We start from the raw sequence: 23,708 nt of genomic DNA on the forward strand, positions 1-23,708 counted from the left end.
CGTGCAGATAATGTATCCAAACAGTGGTTTTTAGCCAAAAGATTGAGTGACTTAGTGGAGAAGATGGGTGACTGGGCTGGCCCTTGTAGGCAGTATAATAATATGTATAAAAATAATAGGCTTTAATTCACTGAATTTACCTCATGTATGTGACAACATCATTTAAAAAGAAAAATCATACATACTCTGCACTCACCTAATTACCCTTCAAACTATAATTTATTTAAATTGAGGGAACATTGGTTCTTTATACCAGCTGAATAATGTTGCATTGCTAATTTCCTCTGGTTTGTTTTTGGCTTGCCTTTAAACAAACTGTGGGCCTTATTCAGGTTGGATCGCATGGCTGTGTTTGCACGCAGCCAGCCGATGTTTGCATTCTGCATATACCTATGCATCGGAAATCAATCACAATGAGCATGCAGTCCAAGCGCATAGTGATTGATATGAAGTGACCATTTGGGGGTGGAGAGGGTGGGGTTGTCGGTGGAAAGTTGGCGTGTTTGTGTTGAACGCCTTTACAGGGCCATATATAATTAAGCCCCTGCAATTGTATATGCTGGCAGAGGTCTAGATGGTGACAGGAAGTTTAGCAGCTTGTACGGCAGGGTCAGGTCAACTACAATTGTGCATATGGTTCTGATGTTAATCGACATTTACCAATGTTTTCATGATTTGCAGATTCATGTCAAGGGAAGTGGGTGGCTTTATAAAGTGGTGGGCGTCTAGGTATAGTGCTGCGGTTGCTGTGCGATTGCAGTTATTAGCATATTTTTGCATCGGCTGGGTATGTGCGATCGCAGCCGTGTGATCTGTGCTGAATCAGGCCCTGTGTCTACTTTGCCTCATTATGCATCCCTTTCGCTATCGTATGCTGACAGCATATGCTTGAGTTGTGCTGTTAACAGATATAGTGGGAGATGTAATCTGATTAACTGGAGAGTGATAAACGACCAGCCACTCAGCTCCCAACTGTCATGTTACAGGCTGTGTTTGAAAAATGACAGTTGGGAGCTGATTGGCTGGTGGTTTATCACTCTCCAGTTTACCACGTTTTAGAGCTTAGTTCATCTCCCCCAGTAAGAGGTCTGTGAAGCGGAGAAAGGTTTGCTCATGCTGGATGAAGGAGTGGCTGCTGCAGAGGAATTCTCTCTCACACATACCACTGCTAATGGAAATTTGGGAGAATAATCCAGAAGACTACCAGAGCTTCCTGTGGATGGATGATGCCACGTTCCAGGAATTTCTTGGCCTAGTGATGCCATACATCACAGGATACCAAGCTGCGGAGGGCCATACCTGCTGAGGAGAGGCTGATCACTACTCTGCGATTCCTGGTGACTGGAAGATCTGTGGCTGACCTAAAGTTTGGCACAGTGATCTCAACACAAGCTTTGGGTCTCATTGTACAAGAGACCTTCAAAGAGATATTCACCATCCTCAAGGTGCAGTAATTCAAGGTAAGAACAATTTTTAATGTCTCTCAATGTTATATGCTGCTGGACTCAACTGTGTGCCCCCAAGTGTTATTTGTATGCTGCTCTTATGATAAATGCTGCTCGACTACGCTGTATGCCCCCAAGTGTTATTCATTTTCTGCCCTTATGCTAAATGCTGCTGGACTCCATTGTATGCCCCCGAAGTGTTATTCTCTTACTGCCCTTCTACTAAATGCTTCTGGACTCCACTGTATACCCCTGAACTATTATTCTTTTGCTGTCCTTATGCTAAATGCTGCTGGACTGCAGAGAATTCCCCCCAAGTGTTATTCATTTGCTGCCCCTATGCTAAATCCTTAAAAACTCCACTGTATGCCCCCCAAGTGTTATTCATTTTCTGCCCTTATACTAAATGCTGCTGGACTCCATTGTAAGTCACCCAAATGTTATTCGCTTACTGCCCTTATACTAAATGCTGCTGGACTCCACTGTATGCCCCCCAAGGGTTATTCTCTTTCTGCCCTTATACTAAATGCTGCTGGACTCCACTGTATGCCCCCCAAGTGTTATTAGTTATCTGCCCTTATGATAACTGCTGCTGGACTACAGTGAATGCCCCTGAAGTGTTATTAGTTTGCTGTCCTAATGCTAAATGCTGCTCGTCTCCACTTTATGCCCCCAAAGTATTTTTCGATTTCTGCCCTTATGCTATATGATGTTGGACAGATATATGTGTTTAGAGCTATATTTTAATTTTGTATTTTTGTTTTTAGTTTCCTTTGACAATTGAGGATTGGCAATTAATTGCACATGACTTCGAGTCAAGTTGAAATTTCCCAAATTGCATTGAGGCAATATGTGGGAACTTATCTGCATAACACCACCTGCCAACACTTGTACTGCTGTATGTAGAACAATTATAAATGTATTTTTAGTATAGTGTTGATGGCCACTGTTAATGCGAACAATGAATATTTATATTTGGATGGGGAAAAATGGCCATGCATCAGATGGTGGGTTTATCAAGTACACTGTATTTTATGAAAGGATGATGTCCAAAAGCCTACATTTACCTCCCAATGCAAAAAAAACTCAGTTTTGTGTTTGTAGCAGATGAGGCATTTGCTTTGCATGAACACTTAATGAAGCCCTTTGCTCAAAGGAGATTGACTAAAGAAAGGCGGATTTTCAATTATCGACTATCAAAGGCAAGGCGCACTATGGAGAATGTCTCTGGCATCATGTGTAGTAGGTTTTGCATATTCAATACACCCATTAATTTACATGTAGACAAAATTGAGTGGGTGGTTTTGGCCTGCTGTGCCCTTCATAATTTGCTTTAGTGGAAATCCACTTACCTATGGCCACTATCTACATCACTAGCAGATCCTACTAACGGCATAGACGAGAGTGATATGTGGACATATGTGTCTATAACATGGTTTCCCATGGTGGCCTCTATACTGTGTGTGCAAAACAGGTCAAGGAGGACTAGCTGGCCTACTTCAATGCAGAGGGGGCAGTGTCTTGGCAGGAAGACTGTATTTGAGAATGTCTTTTGGTAATTCTGCCCCTTGTATTATAAATAAAAACACATTTGCTTTCATAAATTATTTTGTGTATCAAGTTTTTATGAATATTAATCTACTATATAAAAGCAAAAATTTGTCCTTCTGTCTTTCTATACAAATCGACAACAGAGAGAGGAAAAGAAGACTCTTTTTAGGGGGCACTCTAATTTCAATATGTAATGTTGTAGTTATAAAACTTAACTTTTAATACATCTCATTATTAAGAAGAAAAATATCCTAAAATATAAAGATATTTAGACATACACATAAAAAGTTATTAAATAAAGATCATGGTATTATGATCCAACACTTACTCATATACAGATCTGTATCACATCCAAAAGGTGAAAAAGAGTAACTCTTGTAATTTTTCACCTATTAAATCAAAGGTATTTGGGACAGATGAATATGTCATAATAGCTGCATCAATTGCATGACATCAGACAAACCCCATAACAAAGTTCATTGTACATTTGCATACAAAGAAGTCAAAATAGCTCTTGTAATATTTCCAACTATCAACTCAGAAAAGGAAATTTAAAACAGGTGAAATCATCACAAACTGAGAACCTGCTTTTCGTTTCAAGTATTACACTGCATATATTGTCCAGCATCAATTTTTCAAATAATAGTTGCCTATGGATCGCTAATATAGATAGAAACCAGGCACATTAATTTCAGATTTATGATATTGAATTGATACTGATTATGTATAGTCAGCTCTGAAAAGCATACACCTTTACTTGGGATAGGGATCTACTGTCAGTTATTTGCCCGTCGGCAGAGAATAGTTTATGAGAGTCCCTTATCCCAAAGCGTATGATAAAAAGATTTTCCTGCATCTGCTGTCAGTTCCAAGATATGGGGCTGATGAGAGTACAGATAGTGAGTTTAGATAGTGGAGATGTAATGATCAGTAATAAAACAACTGTGTATATAGAGCATAGTGCAACTTAAAAACTGGGTGACAATATATTTAACCAAATAAGTATTTGGAATAAGAAAATAAGGTTATTTTCTTATCATATATTCCATACAACATCATATAAATTATATTGTTTTAACCATCCATTGGTAATACACCTACCACAGGTATTAACCCTAAGGATAATTTTATATGTAATCAGAGAGGAAGTGGAAACTCCTCTGTTCCAGTCCACTGTGGTTCTGACTGAGCATTTGTCCTAGGTAGTGAATACTCACTATAAGAAACCCAGATGGAAGTACTGGGAGGGAAAAGTTGTATCTCCCATATTGAGATATGGGGGAATGATTCTCTTGGTAGGGTTAAACCCTACTATCTCTAAGGAGGCACAGTAAGAAAATAGTAAGGTACCTGTATTTAGAGGTCTATATGAAGAATAGCTGTTCGAATAGTAGGGATCTGGTGTACGCACAACCAATGTCCCTATAAACCAACACGCGTTTCACCCCTTAAGCTTGGTCATGGTCTCGTGTATTGAGAAATGCATGTGCTTTAATCAGGAAGTACGGACTCACAGCATAACAGCCACTGGGTCCGAGAGCCAATCACCACAGTGGGAGTGACATATGACGTCTGATCACCTTTGTGACAAGCTTCCCAGCTGCCAAATCTAGGAGTCAATCACAGCTGTGGGTGGGATATGTGAACGGCATCCCAAATGTTTATTCTAATGATTAAACACCACCGCGGGTGGGACATTTGTCATCTGATCACACTGTGTTAGACAGGGTTCAGAGCCAATGGAACGTAATGTCCAGGCTACTGAATCCTCCACCCAATCATTGTTATGGGTGGCACATATATGCATGGCCTATTTATGATGATCCTGTGATAGACAGGTATCATAGCCAATAGCTATATATCCTAGGTTAATAAGTTCATAGATAGCTTGTTTCATACTGTTATCCATCACGGGTATGCATATAACGTTACATAGTAATATTAGCAATACCAATGTTAATGGACATTAACAAGCCCATTCAGCAGGTTGGTAGCTGTAACATAACTCCTTCCTAATTGGTTAGCAAGTTGTTCTATTTACCATGGTACTTAACAAAACATTCATACATCAGTATGAGTGTGTATTAAGGACAGTCAGAAAGTTGATTGGATTATAGCCATTTTGGCAAAAGTTAGTGAACATTTAATGATTGAAGATTTTAATTACAGAGAAATGCAGAGTTCCTTTGGGTATATGTTTGAGTAGAAAAAAAAATATAATATATAAAAATAAAGAACAGAAGTAATTATAAAATAATTATAAACATATACACGGTAGAAGCCCAAAAATCAATAAATAAACAAATAAGCGACACGGCAAAAGCCAAAGAATTAAGGTTACAGATAGAAGACTAATATTAATTGCAAAAAACATCAAGTATATATCATCAATTTCTGCAGATAGGATCCCTGGAAGAAATGTATGTATTGTGAGTTCTATAGAGGAGAAAATGTTTGGTAGTTTTGAAAGTCTAACAATAAAACAGACATGAGCAAGAAAAGAAAGAGAAAAAGAAGATAACATCATTCTAGCTGGAAAAGAGAGATCCGATAGTAGTTAGCAGACCAAAAATAATAGATATTAATATTAAATGCATATGTACATATACATACATATACAAATTCATATACATACAGTCAGGTCCATAAATATTGGGACATTGACAGAATTTTCATATTTTGGCCTCTATTCACCACCACAATGGCTTTGAAATGAAACAAACAAGATGTGATTTAACTGCAGACTTTCAGATTTAATTTGAGGGTAATTACATCCAAATCAGGTGAACGGTGTAGGAATTACAACGGTTTCTATATGTGCCTCCCACTTTTTAAGGGGCCAAAAGTAATGGGACAAACTAAACAATTTTAAATCTAACTTTCACTTTTTAATACTTTGTTGCAAATCCTTTGCAGGCAATTACAGCCTGAAGTCTGGAATGCATAGACATCACCAGACGCTATGTTTCGTCCCTGGTGATGCTCTGCCAGGCCTCTACTGCAAATGTCTTCAGTTCCTGCTTGTTCTTGGGGCATTTTCCCTTCAGTTTTGTATTCATCAAGTGAAATGCATGCTCAATCGGATTCAGGTCAGGGGATTGACTTGGCCATTGCATAACATTCCACTTTTTAGCCTTAAAAAACTCTTTGGTTGCTTTTGCCTTATGCTTCGGGTCATTGTCCATCTGCACTATGAAGCGCTGTCCAATGAGTTCTGAAGAATTTGACTGAATATGAGCATATAATATTGCCCGAAACACTTCAGAATTCATTCTGCTGCTTTCGTCAGCAGTCACATCATCAATAAATACAAGGGAACCAGTTCCATTGGCAGCCATACATGCCCACGCCATGACAGTACCACCACCATGCTTCACTGATTAGGTGGTATGTTTTGGATCATGAGCAGTTGCTTTCCTTCTCTTCCCATCACTCTGGTACAAGTTGATCTTTGTCTCATCTGTCCATAGGATGTTGTTCCAGAACTGTAATGGCTTTTTTAGATGTTGTTTAGCAAACTCTAATCTGGTCTTCCTGTCTTTGTGGATCACCAATGGTTTGCATCTTGTGGTGAACCCTCTATATTCACTCTTGTGAAGTCTTCTCTTGATTGTTGACTTGGACACATATACATCTACCTCCTGGAGAGTGTTTGTGATTTGGCCAACTGTTGTGAAGGGGTTTTTCTTCACCAGGGAAATAATTATTTTGTCATCCACCACAGTTGTTTTCCGTGGTCTTCCGGGTCTTTTGGTGTTGCTGAGCTCTCCGATGCGTTCTTTCTTTTTAAGAATGTTCCAAACAGTTGATTTGGCCACACCTAATGTTTTTGCTATCTCTCTGATGGGTTTGTTTTGATTTTTCAGCCTAATGATGGCTTGTTTCACTGATAGTGACAGCTCTTTGGATCTCATATTGAGAGTTGACAGCAACTGATTCCAAATGCAAATGTCACACCTAGAATCAACTCCAGACCTTTTACCTGCTTAATTGATAATGAAATAACGAGGTAATAGCTCACACCAGTCCATGAAATAGCTTTTGAGTTGATAGTCCCATTACTTTTGGCCACTTAAAAAGTGGGAGACACATATTGAAACTGTTGTAATTCCTACACCGTTCACCCGATTTGGATGTAATTACCCTCAAATTAAATCTGAAAGTCTGCAGTTAAAGCACATCTTGTTTGTTTCATTTCAAAACCATTGTGGTGGTGAATAGAGGACAAAATATGAAAATTCTGTCAATGTCCCAATATTTATGGACCTGACTGTATATGCACGTATACATCCACATATAACAACATATACATAATTGGTAGTATATGAGTTGTAAGGGGAAAAAGGGGCAGAAAACATGAGGGATCAAAAAGATTACCATGAGATATCAAAGAAAAGCTCCATAGTTTATATTCTCATTCAAACCATATGGGGCAAGTATTATGAGTTTGAAGATCCACTCACTCTCTTTATGCAATAGTGAGTTCATCACATCCCCTCCTCTGATCCCCAAAATTATTTTTTCAAGACCATAGGGTCTGATAGAATTTAATTGTCCTCCATGTTTCTTATATACATGTTTCACTAATGTTGTTATATGTTTCATATTAGTAAATTCCTAATATTACCAGCATGTTCTAAGATTCACTGCTTCAGAGCTCTTGAAGTCATCCCAACATACCTCAATCCACAAACGCATTCTATGCAATAGATGACTCCAGATGCATTGCAAATAAGGAACGTAGCAATTGAGCATGTTTCTTCCAATTTATCTTCCACTGTGTGTTTCTTGATCATATAAGCTTTACAGCTTCTGCATGCATATGATCCTTTGGCCTGCAAGGTCTTTGTAGTGGTTCTTGTAAAATGACTCTGAACTATGGAGTCTTTGATCATCCTGGATCTACTCCAGCTCATCAATGTTTGACTCGGTATTCTTTCTCTTAAATCCGTGTCCATTAGTAAGATGGCCAGTTCTTGTTAGTCATATTTTTAATATCTCTCCATTCCTTGCAGAAATTTCCTACAAAGTGCATACTACCAACTCCTTTTGGTTTCTCTTTGTTTGTTGGAAAAATAAGTGACTCCCTATTTGTTTGAGCTGTCTGCTGTATTGCTCGTTTTATGGTACGATGACTATAGCCCCTATAACTCAATCTCTGCTTAATTCGATACTTCTTTCTTTAAACACTCGATTGTCAGAGCAATTTCTGTCTAAGGTGTAAAAATTCGCCTTTTGGTATATTTTGCACTATAGATGGGAAGTTGGAGCTTGTACTGTGAAGGAGGCTATTTGTTGCGGTGCTTTTTGGGTATAACTCTGTATGAATATTTCCATCCGTATCTCTTTTGATTTTTAGATCTAAAAATGCCACTTCTGTTTTGCTTACTTCCATGGTTAGATGGGAATTCAGGTTGTTATTATTTCATTTATTGATAAACTGTTGTAGGAGATACTCTGATCCTCTCCAAATGAGTAGAATGTCATCTATGTTTCTAACCCATAATATGGCATTTTCAGTGTAGGATTCATTATCCAGGCCAAAACATATTCTTGTTCCCACCAACCTAAGTACATATTTGCGTAGGTGGGCACACAAGCTGCGCCCATCGCAGTACCATGTATTTGTAGAAAGAACCTGTCATTAAAAGTTAAATAATTTTTGCACAGAACGAACTCCAGAAGTTCCAGGAGAAAGTCATTTAATTCTTTGTTGTCCCTCATATTCAGGAAATGGTTGACTGCCTTCAGGCCCATCTGATGATCAATACTAGTATATAGAGACTCGACATCCAATGTAACCAGCAGCCAGTCATCCCTAATTTTGATGCCAGTGATTTTGCATAGCACATCTGATGTATCCTGAATATAGGATGGTAGGCTCACTACAAATTCCCTCAGATGTAGGTCAATGAATGTGCTAGCCTGTTCACTGAGACGCCCAATGTCAGAGACAATTGGTCTGCCCAGAGGTTTATTATTTCTCTTGTGAATTTTTGGCAGCATATAAAAGGTAGGGACTTTTGGGTTTTTGACCATCAAGTAGTTGTATTCTTGTTTTTTTATCGTCCCTTCTCTTACCACCTTGTTAATAAACCTATTGTAGGGAATTAAAAAATTATCTGTGGGATTACAAAATAGTTGTTTATAACAGTTTTCATCAAGCAGCTGCCTTAGTGCTTCCTCAATGTAGAGTTATTTTGGCCAGATGACTATATTACATTACTATATATTACAGTTCATCCACCTGTGGCATTGCAATGGCATTGAACCTAGGGCATGATTCAGACCCGGTTTTTAGGCTGCATTCGCACGCTGCTGACCAATTGTCGCTATCTGCGCATGTGTATGCATCACAGTGTGCATGCACGAGCCAGTCATTGCTATCAGGAAGTGATCACCCACAACACACAGACTGCTCCCCTGTTTGACTGACAGAATGTGCCATTTGTGGGGGGTGACAGGGGAAGGTCCTTGAAAATGGGGGAGTGGTGTTGCAAATGCAGGCATGTCTGAGCATCAAAACACCATTTCTAAGGCATGCATAATTAAAAGGCAGCATCACTGTACACATTACCAGGCTGTTTTAAGCACAGAAGCACTCACAGTGCTTGTGGTAGGTTAGGGTCAACCACAAGCACTGAGTATGCCTCCGATGGTTCTCGATGTTACCAATTGTTATATACATTTCTTGGAGATAACTTGTGCTGCAAAAGAAAAGGGGGCATCTTAGACTCATGTGCGATCGATCTGCCACCGCATGCTAAGACATAGTGTGTGTACTAATGTCTTGCCATGTGAACACTGCTTTCTTTTGCATATATTAGCAGCTGATGTCTGCATGCAAACTCATCTAGTGAGTGGGTCTGAATCAGGACCCTACAGACCTTATTTAATTTTCTAAAGTCATTACAGAAGCAAATGGATCCCAAGCATTTAGGCATGAGCACTATGGGATTATTCCACTCGCTTGTGAATTCTTCCACTACCCCAAGTTGCAACATGTCCTCCACCTCTCACTTCACTGCAGCCCTTCTTGCTTCCAGTATTCTATACAGCCAATGCTTAACTACAACTCTTGGTGGAGTAACAATATACTGTAATGCTCAATTATTTTGGAACACCCTGGTATATTAAAAAAAACATCCTTATTCCAAGCTACCATCTCCACTGCTTGCTGTTTTTAGTCAAAGTCAGGGAAGACTCTATGGGAACTAAGCAGTCCTCAGTTTTCACTGCTCTCAACATTAGCGTCAGAGTTTTCACTGCCTACAGCTTTAACAGGTTGATGTGAGACACTTGTTCTATTTGCCATCTACCCAGTTGCTGTACTTGATAATTAACAGGTCCTACAGCCTTTATCACTTCATAAGGGCCTTGCCAATGTGCATACAACTTACTTTCCTGATTGGGCACCTTGTCACCTGGATTAAAGGTGTGTCTGGTTTCTTGGGTATCATAACACCTCTTGTGCCATTCCCTGTGCTTCTTCCAGGTGTTGCTTAACCAATAGACTGACCCATTGTAATCGGTCACACAATTGGGCTACAAACTGTACCACATTTGGTTTCATGGGTCCCTGTTGTTCCCAGCCTTCTTTAAGAATATCCAAAATTCCTTGGGGTTGTCTGCCAATTAAAAGTTCAAAGGGACTATACCCTTTTGATGCCTGGGGTATCTCCAGTACTGCAAACATGAGGTAGGGCAACAGAGTATCTAGTATTTTATTTATTGAGCCAAACCTCACCTAATAATTTGTTTAAGGGTCCTTTGAACCACTCAACCAACCCATCATTCTGCAGGTTATAGACCGAGATCTGTAGCCTCTGTACCCCTTGCACCTTACACAACTCTTTCATTAAGCCTGACATTAAGGGTGTTCCCTGTTCCATTAGGATTTCTTTAGGGATCCAAAACACATGTATACTAGTAGTAGCTATTTTGCTATTGTATTTGACTTAATATATCTAAGTGGTATTGTGTAGCATAATCAAGTATTATCAGAACATATTGATGGCCCCAGTCCATCTTCTATAAGGGACCTACTATATCCATGCCAACCTGCTCAAAAAGTCCTGGAATTATTGGATGAGGTATGAGAGGAGCTCATAAATCTGGTTTAGGAATGGTCCACTGACACACTGTGGAGGCTTGGCAGTATCTCTTAATGGCCATGTAGACTCCTGTCCTGTAAAACCTCTGGAGGACTTTATTTAGGGTTTTTACTCCCACAAATGTCTCCCCATAAGGTGTGTATGGGCTGCCACTAATATTAAAGGGACATGTACTTGTGGCACCAAGAGCTGGTTATCTACAGTACTTTCTCATGAACCACTGGCAACCTTAATAGCATTTCCCATTCTAGTATAAAGTATTATTCACACGGGGCTGGCCTCTCAGCCTTCCACACTCCATTCACTTTCACCACATATCTGAAGGAACTTTCTAATGCACAATCATTTAATTGGTCTTGAGCAAAGTCTTGGAATGACACAGTCCTGGGTACAGGAGACCAATCTTCTTCTCCAACTGGCAAAGTCTCTGTTGTTTCGCTTCCTTCTCCTGCCAGGACAACTACCTCATGTCCTCTGGAATGAAGCACTGGTCTGATTGCAGCCAAAGCCTGGCACCCAGGCTCCATATATTGCTGCTTTCTGATTTCTCCCTCTAGTTCCAGAATGTGAGCAAAAGGATCATGTTGGGTCGGATGTCCAACTGGTAATTCAGGTGCCAGCAAGTCTGAATTGATCTGGTTGACTATAATATCACAGAATAATGGGATATGGCAACCTTGGTGCTATTGCTTCTAACAGTTGCACTGTTGTCCTCTCATGGTTATGTGAGGACAGACATGGTCATATTCCTCTGTGGCCCCATGGACACACATGACCTTTACTGATGTCAGTCGGTCCATCAGTCCTTCTGGAACCTGAGTGCTGGACACCAGGATAACTTCACTGCCCAAATCCACCAATACCAATACTGCCTTTTGTCATATCAGGATGGTCATTAAGAATAGCCATGCTCTAGCCCAGCATTTTTCAACAACTGTGCCATGGCACACTAGTGTGCCACGAGCGGGTTGCCAAGTGTACCATGGTGGTCAGCTCAGGGCACTTATATTGTAGTGCATATTATTCATGAGGAGGCCAATGTAGTGTGTTTTATTCCTGTGGAGGCCAATGTAGTGTGTTTTATTTTTTTGGACACCATTATGTGTGTATATTTTTATGTGAGAGCCAATGTTATCATTAGTCATGAACACCACATCCCCAGATGGTGTGTCTTGGCAATTTAAGAATATATTGTAGTTTGCCTAAAGTTGAAAAGGTTGAAAATCACTGCTCTTGCCATTAAAGAGGATTAGGTCAAACAAACAGGGAATGTGGAGTCTAGTTGCCCCACCGAACAATCCATCTATTTTTTTCTGACTCCTTTCTTTGATGTCCAGCCCATTTTCTTCAGAGCATAAAAACAATCAATAACTGTTGCCAGTTCTTAAAATGACTGAAGATCGCTCTGCAGGAGCCATTTTTGCAGTTCCCGGTTTAGATTCCACACACAATGGTCAACTGCCAGGATTTCCATGATTCTGTCTGGTGGGTTTCATTCAGGCTCAGTTACAAAATCACTTTGCTTTCCCAGGCCCTGTTACTCCTATTTGCACCAGAATTGAGGTCTTTAGCTGTTGATAATTTGCCTCCTGAGTTATTTGCATATCCACATAGACCCACTGTGCTTCACCTGTCAAATAAGAAGCCAGTTGTACAACCTAATACTCTATTGGCCATTTAAGCCAAGTTGCCATCCTTTCAAAAGACAACGGAAATGCCTCAACATTATCTGATTGGGTCATTTTCTGCATTACAGCAGGCATGCATTCATCCAGTTGCAGCTTACAGAGCTCAGCCCACAGCAGTTTGTTGCTCTCCACCTGGTCTTCAGCAACTGCTAGCATGTGGGCTTGCTGAGCCTGTTGTGCCACAGCTAGATAAGTTAAGTCTGGGAGGATTTTCTCCATCTTGTTCTCTGACTAAGTAGCAAAATTGGGCCTCTCTTATCATGCACCAGCAAGCCAGTAGTTGGAAGCCTATATAAACTAGCGGCAACTGTGTATTAGGCACAAAACTCCAAAAAAGTGGGTTTAAACTGTCTTGCAAATTAATTGTTTGTTCACAAAACATATAGGAACAAATTTCCCTGGTTTACTTGTACCACACTGTGTTTCAATACAGTTAAAACATTTGTTCATTTGGCACTACAATAGCCACCCATAACTAAAGCACTGTCTCTTTAATGGGCTTATACAGACCAACACAGATACCTTTAGCAGCATGTGCTTAAAAGTCTGTTCCTCAACCAAACTTAACAAGTGCAAGTAAAATCACAGAGAAACACATTTGGTGCTTTTTAGCCAAATTTGTTTCTGCTACAACAAACCTCAGAAACATTTCTGTTTGTTTTGAAATAATTAAACTGTGTGTACACTTGTTTCTCTTCACAATTAACCCAGCATAACTTTTCCACATGTGCAAATAAACCAATTTTTACAGGCCAGTTAAGCTCACTCACCAACCCAAAATACAGCGTTTGGTCTCTGCCACGCGAATCATGGCTAGCAAAAATTATCCCATGAATGACACTATTTTGTAAGATTGTCCTTACAAAAAACATATGTGATATCAGTTGCACTTGTTAGATGGATTTTTACTGATGAAAATGTTACATCTACAATTTCCCAAACAGCATATGAATCTCTGACACTAAGCTAAACATTAGCAGCTCAATGTCACCTGGCCAACTAGTTCAGAATCAGGAGCACCTTCCCCCTGACTCCCAGAATAATTTATGCTTCACACAGACATACACCAATCAGACCCATGCAGAACAAATGTGTTATAAAGCTATCCAGCAGGGAACAACAGCTTTACACACACACATACTGTATATAGATAGATAGACTGTTTACAGTGGTGAAACAACTGGTGCTTTAATCAATGTTCCAGGGTCCAGGACCCCTTCATCAGGACATACAATAGTGAATCAAACATTACAAATTTAAATACAAAAATTATCAAGACTCTCCCACCCCTTCTCCTGCGGGTCCCTGGCTTCTAACACCGCACGTCCGGCCTCTGAAGTGACATCACAACGGAAGTGGAATCATCCCAGTCTAGCCACTGGGAGGAGGGTTCCATACTGGCAAACACAAACAAAGCAGAGTTTGTTTACATCCCCATGGTAACAGCAGCGTGTGGTGTCCACCAGACGCTCCCAACTGCTTCTGACCCAAATCCACAAGACAAATAAATACATGTACATTGCTGTATTACAGGTGTGCTATCCCCAGGAAGGCAGCCAAGCAAGGTATACCTAGGCTCCATGTGCCTCCAGAGTGCATGCTCCCTTTGATCCAACCCCTGTGCCGATCACTGTTGGAAGCAGTGCTCAGGCAGCCCCGTGCCGGTGGCCCCCTCACCCTGTGGCTGTAGAAGAGGTGGAACAGCTGACAAGGAATCAGAGTAACAGCTCATGGTGCTACAGGATGGAGCAGCCACAGCGCAATTCCTCATCTCCCCTTTGCCCAACCCCACCACCACCAAGCTAGAGATAGCCCGGTGGCTGCAGAGAGAATGGAGCAGCAGCCAGGTAAAACCTCCTACCCCACCACTGTAGAGATAGCAGCAGCTCATTGGCTAAACAGACAGTGCAGCCACCAGGCAAATCCTCCCCACTGTGGAACCCACACCCGGCAGCTGGAGAGGGAATGGAGCAGCCACCGGGCAAATACAAAGTAGAAGCCAGCTGTCCATATTCTTCTTTCCCCCCTCCCCACGCCTATCTAGAGGCAACCTGGCAATGGTCCACCAGCAGCTGCTCAAGCCACTGGATATGGGTCCTGCTGGGCAGTAATCACGGTGATGTCTCCCCCAATAACGTACCCACCCATGTTTATATACAGCTGAGAACAATGGTAGCAACCACAGAGTCTAGAAAGCACAAATAAATTTCACTCAAAACAGTTATGAATAGAAATCAATCAATTATTTAATAAAAAAAGACATACAATAATGAATAAAAGGCATATATCATTATAATAGCAGCTGTATAATGAAAAATCATAATAAATTATCAACGTATCAACAATTAGTGTCAATAATGAATTAAGAATGTCCTGGAGTCTGAAACACTGCAATATAAGGGAAGGATGTAAAGTTCCTTATTAATAGGGGCTTCCAAGTGGGAAACATTGTAAGAGTACATATGCTCAATGTGCAGCAATTGCAAGACACATTCAAATAGTCATTGTATCAGCATGGGTATTACCTGCAGCTCAGGTGTAAGTGTCCCATAAGGGGCAGAGTGAGAGTCCAGTAGGCGGTGATGGCAGACCGCATGTATGGATGGCTGGCTTCTGTTCTCGACCTGGCCAGCGGGGAACATGCAGTGATAGATGACAAGCCGCTCTGGTGTTTCTGTGCAGTTAGAGAGATCCGGAGGTCACAAGGTAAAGCCCGCAGATGAATAGTGTGATTTGGATAGGCTGTAGGTGAGGCCGTGCAGGAAATCCTGAAGAGGAGGGCGATTAGCTCCATCCAAATTCTCACCAGAGAAGGTAGCCGTGTGCCGTTGATTTTCACAGGATAGTTAGCTGGAGGTAAGCACCTACACGTTTCGACATCCACCTGACATATATTTCAAGGTGAATAATCTTTCCTCCCCTCTTGGGAGTTTAAATAGTCTCAGCAATAGAATCATTAGGAACAGCTTGTGATACTTAATAACTGTTTTGAGTGAACCAGAATGTTTCAATTTGAGAGAGTATTGATTAGAGACAATGTATTATGGGCCTGATTCAGAGCCGGATGCTCGTTAGGAGCGCTCGCTCTGAATCAGTACGTTTTTTTTTTTTTGGAGCGGGCTCCTTTCCGCTCATTAAGCTGTGGATGACTACCCACAGCTTTTGCGGGTGGCCAGGTGATGGTCGCGACCATCTGGGCTTGTGATGAGACCCTTGTGGTAGGGTCTCGTCCGTTGCAGGCCCCAGAGAGCTTCCTGCTAAAAGTATCGTGGGAAATGTGTACTGAATAAAGGCTAACTGAATTAGTACAGGTACATTGAGATCAAGTAGTGGAGAAATTAACAGGTAATATCAGAAAATACTATTCAATTTGATCTGTTCATTTAGTTGGTCAGGGAATAAGCTATTCATAAAGAAAATCCAAAATATTTCCTGTTTACATAGTGTCCTAAATCTATCGCCTCTTCTGGTAGTAGGGGGTATAGATTCTAATCCTATAACTCATAAAGAGCTGACATCCCCCCCATGATTTTCTGAAAAATGTCGGGATACACTGTGCAATAGATTTTTCTTAAGAATATTTCTCCTATGTTCTAGGAACCTTTCACGTAAGCTTCTTATAGTTCTCACCACATATCTTGTGTCACTGCAGCTGCAGAGCAGCAGGTACACCACCTACTTGGAGTTGCTGTTAATAAATTGTTTGATGGTATAAATTTTGTCTGAACTAATGGTGTTTATAGTTTTGGTCTTATTGCATACATATTGGCAAGTAATGCATTTGTTCATACAACACTTGTAAAAGCCTGGGGGTTTTTTGGGAGCCAGTCAGAACCAGATATCATATTTTTTTTTTTAATTGGTTAAAGGGAGCTTGGTGCCAATATATTTTTAAGTGATCTATTTTTTCTACAGATAACTGTTGGTTTCATTGGTAGTATATTTTTTAAGCACTGAGTCATATTGTAGCATCGGATAGTTCTTCTCTATATTTCTTTTAATCGTTCCTGAAGAATTATTATATGTAGAAATAAACACAAAGTTTCTTTCTATTTTATGTTCCTTATATTTTCTCAATTTAGATTTAAGGAGTTCCCTTCTGTCCATTACTGCGACTTCATTATATATATTTTTTAATAGATCTGAAGGGAAACCTCTCCCTCTGAAGCTCTCAAAGAGGTTTTTTATCTTGTTCTGAAAATGTATCTAAGTGGGAGCAATTGCGTCTTAAATGCATAAGTTGGCCCTTTGGTATGTTTGTTATCCAAGGGTGATGGTAGCAGCTGTTAAAATGTAAATAATTATTTGAATTCACCTCTTTGCAATAAGTAACAGTCTTAATTTGATTATTACTTATTTCTAAGGTCAGGTCGAGAAAGTTAGCCAGATTCCTACTATATGTGTAAGTGAAGGACAGATTGAAGCCATTGTTTTTGAGGGTAGAAACAAAACATTGTGCACTAGTAAGATCCCCATCCCAAATAATAAAATAAAATAAAAAGATCATCTATGTAATGGCTATAGAAGACCAGGTTCTCCCCGAACTCGCTCCCCCACACACTCAAAGTGTCCCATGTAGAGGTTCGCATACCTCAGGGCGAACCTGGTCCCCATGGCCATCCCAAGCACCTGTAAATAAATAGTGTAAGAAAAAATAAAATAATTGTGTATAAGAATGAAACAAATAGCTTGTAATAGATATTGTTGATGTTGGATGGATAGGGTACCATCTTCTAAAAGACAATTTGTTATCGCATCAATCCCCAACTCATGGGCAATATTGGTGTATAGCACTTTCACATCAAGTGTGAGAAAGGCATAACTTTTGTTCCAAATAATTCCTTGTAAAACATTTAGGAAATGTGTTGTGTCTTTTAGATGGGACCTTAGCCGTGTAAGGGCATTTAATGTTATCACTTTTCTTTCCCTTTATCTTATAATTCAATAATGTTGATCTTTCAAGGCTTTTTGCTCTGCCTATGGTGCCATTAATTAAATCTAGTGGATATCCTTTCCCACGAAATCTTGTGACATTAACTTTGGATTGATCTTGAAAACATTTCTAAGGTAGAACAATTTCATCTCAATCTCACTAGTTGGGAAAATGGGATATTTCTCTTCCACTGACCAAAATGACAACTTTTATATTCTAAATAATTATTGCTGTCAACAGTTTGGGTTGAGGTATTTATCTCTTTACCATCTCCTTGACAATTCCTCACACACATCACTAGATCTAAACAAGCTATTTTCTCAGGTTGAAACTCAGAGGTGAAACCCAAATTAAATTAATTCACATTTAAATAATGTACAAACTCAAAGTATTCCGATTCTGATCCACACCAGACAATTAACAAAACTTCTATATAATGTTTAAAAAGGAGTAATTTATCTAAGAATGGATTATTAACATACTTATATTTTTTCTCCCATTCACCAAGAAAGAGATTTGCCACACTAGGAGCACAAATTGTCCCCATTGCAACTCCGCATGTCTGCTCATAAAATCACCTAAAAAGGTTAAATAGTTATGTTGTAGTACAAAACGGATTGCATTAATCATAAACTCAATTTTCAGGGGATACATGTCAGGATCGCTCTCTAATACTATTTTAACACACTCCAAACACTTCTCATGTGAGATTGAAGTATAGAGCGATTGGACATCAATTGTGCCCCATTTGTGTTCATCATTCCACCTAAAGTCGTGTAGCATCTGTAGTAAATGCGTGGAATCCTTTATATATGAATCTAATAAAGGAACATATGTTTTCAAATACACATCAATATATTTTGATATTCTTGAGGTTAACGAATTCACACCAGAAACTATCGGGTGACCAGGAGGTGATATCTGGTCCTTATGTACAGTATCTTTGGCAGATGATAAATTGTAGCAATTCTGGGAGTTTCATTGTATAGATATTTATATTCATCATGTGTGAGTACCTTATCCATTAACCCTTATCTAGTAGCCTCTTCAACTCCATTAAATATTCTATAGTTGGATCATAAGATAGTTTACAACATAGGATTTAGTATCGGATAACAATCTATTCATCTCCTGTACATATTTCTCTCTAGTCATGATAACAAGGCCTCCCCCCTTGTCCGCCTGTTTAATTACCAATTCTTTATTATCAACTAACATTTTTAATCATTGTATTTCCCCTTTTGTAAGGTTATCTCTGATCCTAGGGGTATTGGTAGTTTGCTCTAAATCTTTTTTAACTCATTTAGAAAAAAGATCCATGCAGGAACCACGTGATTCAATAGGGTAAAATGTACTTTGTTTTTTTAGGCCATTAGTTCCCCAGTGGTTTACTTCCCAAATCTTTACCAGAGTCAAACATTTATTCTGATTCCGTATAAAATGTCTTTTCAGTGTCATTTTACGTATGTATACTGCAAGTTTAAATCCATATATGTTTGGAATTTAATAATTCCCGTGGTTGGTGTAAAGCTAAGCTCTTTTTGTAATAAACCACTGGTGGTAATTGAAAGCGTTACCTTAGATAGGTTAAAATACCTATTTTATTTAAATCCTCTGGGTCGTTTCATTGAGCACCCCTTTTTTTGAGGGATTTTGTCCCCCTCTTTTACCTCTATGTCTCTGAACCTTTTCCTTGTTCCTTCTACAGTTTGATTTGTTGAAAGTTTGTTGCGGCCATGAACAAACATTTTCTGGCCCCTGTATAAAAAACTTGAATATCTATTGGAACGTATCAGGGAAAAATCCCTTCTACCCCTAACAGGCTCTATCCATGATTTCTTTATAGAAACTGTCTGCCATCTATAAGGGGAGTTAACCATTCTTGTTAATTGGTTCCAATTATTGATGGGTAATATTTGTTTGAAATCCTCCCGTATGGGATTATTTCTAACATTAATCTGTTGCTGCCATTTAAAATCATGAGCACTCTTTTTAAGCTGTTTTCGAATTGTGTGCTAATTCCGCACTTGACCTTTGTCATAATCCTCTTTATCCCTTTTAAACTTACTACTTTTGGTGTCAACAATTTCCTTTTCAACTGTACTAATCTTGTTTTCAATATTTTCTGAAAATTGTTTAAACTCATCCATATTGGCAGAATGTAATCATTTTTATTCGACCTCAATACTATCCTTTTCTATATCCTTTCATTTTTTTTTCATTTTCATACACAATGAGCCACATTAAATCTAAGGCACCCTCATCCAAATTCCTGTACCATTCTTTTAAAAATGTATCATTTGGTTGACCAAAAGTGGGATTCTTATTTATCATCAAACCTCTTGGTATCCTGCTACATTTAATATAATCTTCCAGACCTACTATATCCCACCAGACTCTTGTTTCTTTTATCAACAGGCTCTCTGTTTTTATAAAGAGGTCTTGGGTGGAGCATTCACTATTTAAAACATGTTTCAATTACTGCATCATCATAGAAAACTTTCAAACACTCCTCTGATCGTTTAGATCTTAAACCAGCAAATCTGGACATGATGGACCTCTTTATAAAAACAGAGAGGTTGTTGATAAAAGAAAAAAGAGTCTGGTGGGATATAGTTTAACACAAATCTCATGTCCTCACATTCCTCCCTCACTTTTTAGGCCTTGTTCCCAGGGGTGATCAGGAAACACTACTGACTGGGAGAGGTGGTGATGGGTCTTCCTGGGTGGCGTAGAACTGGGCCTGGTTCCTGCTGATGGGACAAGCCATCCATGTTTCTGGGATCTCTACCCAGTGACAGGTCAGGGGTTGTGGCCATTGATCCCACCGAGACCCCTGGTGATGGCCTGAGAGTGTCCATGGGTGCTGTCACCAAAGACTGTGCTTGGCTCTGGGTGATAGCTCAACACAATAACTATCCACTGCCCAGATAAGTTACCAGAAAAACAAGTCCCACCTCCACTTCCCCTGAGTCAAGGCCCCAATCCAAGTGTACCCAGGCCATGGGTATAATAGTTATCTGCTCTTCTGCCATGGAGATTTAAATTTTCTGTTTCTCCAACAGTTGACAGGGAGGGCCTAATTCCTGTTGGACCAGGGTGATGGAGGCCCTGGAGTCTGTCAACTCTTGCAGTTCCTGCCCATTGACTTTAACAGTCTGTAGGTTGGCCTTCATGTTATCTGAGGTAGCTTTCCCAATAGCTGCTACCACCTCCATTTGGTATGCTACTTCCTCTGCCTCTGGTGCATCAGGAATGCAGTTCCCCTCCCCACACCAAATGTCATTTCCTGGCACAATGCTACCCTGGGTAAAGCTGGTTGGGCACCCAGAAATGGTCCTCTTCCCCACAGACAGTCTCATTGCACATGCCCTACCTGGCAACAGTTGTAGCACTGCCAAGGCTCGGAATGTGCTGGGCCCCGTGGTCTTGCATTGGCCATTTGCAGAGCTGGGGTGTGTAGTGGGGCCAGGCTCTGGGTTGCCAGGGAGAGATTTTGGAATTGTTGGGGGCGTTGGGGGGCTGACTTTTCCTCCGGGTTGACTCTTCTCCACCGGGGACTGTTAGCTGTGAACTCATCGGCTAGGTGTGCTGCTTTCTCAGGAGTGTTGGGGTTCCGATCCACCACCCACACTCTTATTTCCAGGGGCATCTTGTTAAGCAACTGTTCCAGAATAATAACATTTTTAACATCCACTACCGTAAGTGCCCGCTTTCCGGCCAGCCACCTGTCACAGTTCCATCGCAACAGGTTATTAAACTCTGTAAATGATGAATCCCCTTTCCATGACATCGACTGAAACTTGGTATGGCATGACTCAGCAGTCATTGCGTATCTGGCAAGCAGCACCCCACAGACCTCCTCATATGCCAGTGTCTGTTCTGGACTCAAAACATGGCATGCATCCAGCACCCATAAACTCAGACTGGGTAACAAATATTGAGCCCACTCTGCTGCCTCAATCCTATGCATAGTCATCACTGATCCAAACATATGCAAATGTCTATGTCAATATCTAAGCTGGCCTCATCAAAAGGTGGTATGTCCTGATATCGCAGCCTGGCTGTCTGCCTTACCAATGCTGGTGGGGCATGTTTGTATTTCTGTGCTCCCAAGGCAGCCCCAGTACTGCTGTACCTCATCCTAATGCTGCCAGCAACTCCTGCAACTGATCTGCCTCTCCAATGATAGGCATTGCACATGAAGCAGTTGTCCCACTGGTTCCCTGACACTCAGTTGGCTCCGGTACATCATCCTTATTGTCCTCCTCCTTTGGATGATCTTGGTCCCACTGGGCTAGTTTTGCCATTAATATTTCTCTGGTGTCCTGTGCATAAAACTCAATCTGTTTTGTTCGGCAGAGATCCTGCAGTTGGCCTTTCATGAGGTATCGGTAGCATAGTGGTTCTGATTCCATTCCCTGCTGTATTTTATGACTTTATGCTTGAAGGCTGGTGTCTGAATGTTCCCACTGTTGTTGTCGCCAAATGTGAAGATACAGGGTTCTCTCAATTACCCAGACACTGAGCAGATGAAACCAAAGTGATAGTTTATTTTGTACGGCACACCAAAATAGGGAATATGCAATGGCAAGAGGTAAACACAGCAAACAGGCAATATGCAAGTATCAGTCCAGACATAGGCAGTCCAAATAGAGTATAAAGGGCCTGATTCAGAGCCGGATGCTCTGACAAGAGTGCTCACTCTGAATCAGGGCCATCCTAGCTCAAATTTGAGCGGCCTCCTGGCCACTCGCATAGCTGTGGGTGACCACCCACAGCTTATGCGAGCGGCCAAAAAGATGGTCGCGATGGTCAAGACCATTATGACCATTGGGCTTGCGACGAGATCCTTGCGGTAGGGACTCGCCTGCAGCAAGCCCGGAGTGCTTTTGGCTCTATCAGAGCCCAAAACACTCCCACTGACATCACTAGTGATGTCAGTGGGTTCGGACGCAGACAATAGGCATTCTCATGGGAATGCCTCCGTCTGGGCAGCCATGCCCCCGGCATGCCCACCAAAGTGGGCGTGCTGTCACGCACCTTCAACAGCATGCCCCTTTTTTTGCGAGACCTCTAATGACGGCTACCCCATCGTTATTTGGGTCTCGAGCATGAGCACGACGGAGGCACCTCCATAGTGTGCATGCGCATTTGGGCAACATCGACCCACTTGCAAGCGTACAGTGCTCGCGAGTGGGTCTGAAGGAGACCCAAAGTTCCAGGACAAGTCCAGCAAATAGCCAACAACACACAGTTTCACACAGTAGAAACTATCACAGTTCACACAGAAGTGATAACGTATACGTCGACACAAGCATTTACGGGATACCATACAGTCGAACCTACCACAGTTCACACAGCAGTGATAGAGTTCAAGTCCACACCAGAGAATGAAGATCTCTCCACAGGAGTTTCCAGATGCATAAATCGACCCAATCTTTTCCAGGATACCACACAGTCGAAACTACTACCATTCACACAACATTGATAGCCTATACAACCACACAGGACTGGTCATGCATTCCACTAAGCACCTTGGAAGTGTGACTAACAAGTGGGGCTGCCTTTGGTGACTTCTTTTAAAAACTTCCAAGTTCCCACAGTTCTTGTGACCACCCAGGGGAGTTGCACCATTTCCTGATTGGTTTGAGTCCCTTATCCAGTAACTTCCTCTTACCTCCCCAAGATATTACTTCTCTGACAAACACTCACTGGGCTGGCTCTGTACAGTCAGCCAGACTCCAATGAGGGACAAAGGCAGGCAAATGGAAGGGGGTGTAAGTCCTGAGTGTCCCTTGCAGAGGTGGAAATTAACCCATGATGTCTTTTGCTCTGTGAGGTGTTACATTGCTCTACTGGTTATGAATAAAACTGGCATATGGACAAGGGCTAAACATCAAGGGCTAAAAAGCATTGCACATTACATTTTTAACACACATCTCATGTCCTCACAAATGGCGACTTTGGAATACAA

At 40.9% G+C, this 23,708-nt stretch overlaps 1 protein-coding gene across 1 annotated transcript in view; it reads left to right on the forward strand.

The window, feature by feature from the left end:
- LOC148508605 (uncharacterized) overlaps positions 1-23,708 on the forward strand; it is a 653,608-nt gene that overhangs the window by 290,963 nt on the left and 338,937 nt on the right. The window lies entirely within an intron of this gene.

Source organism: Taudactylus pleione, unplaced genomic scaffold (assembly GCF_031769625.1).
Source record: "Taudactylus pleione unplaced genomic scaffold, aTauple2 ptg000353l, whole genome shotgun sequence".
Taxonomy (NCBI): domain Eukaryota; kingdom Metazoa; phylum Chordata; class Amphibia; order Anura; family Myobatrachidae; genus Taudactylus; species Taudactylus pleione.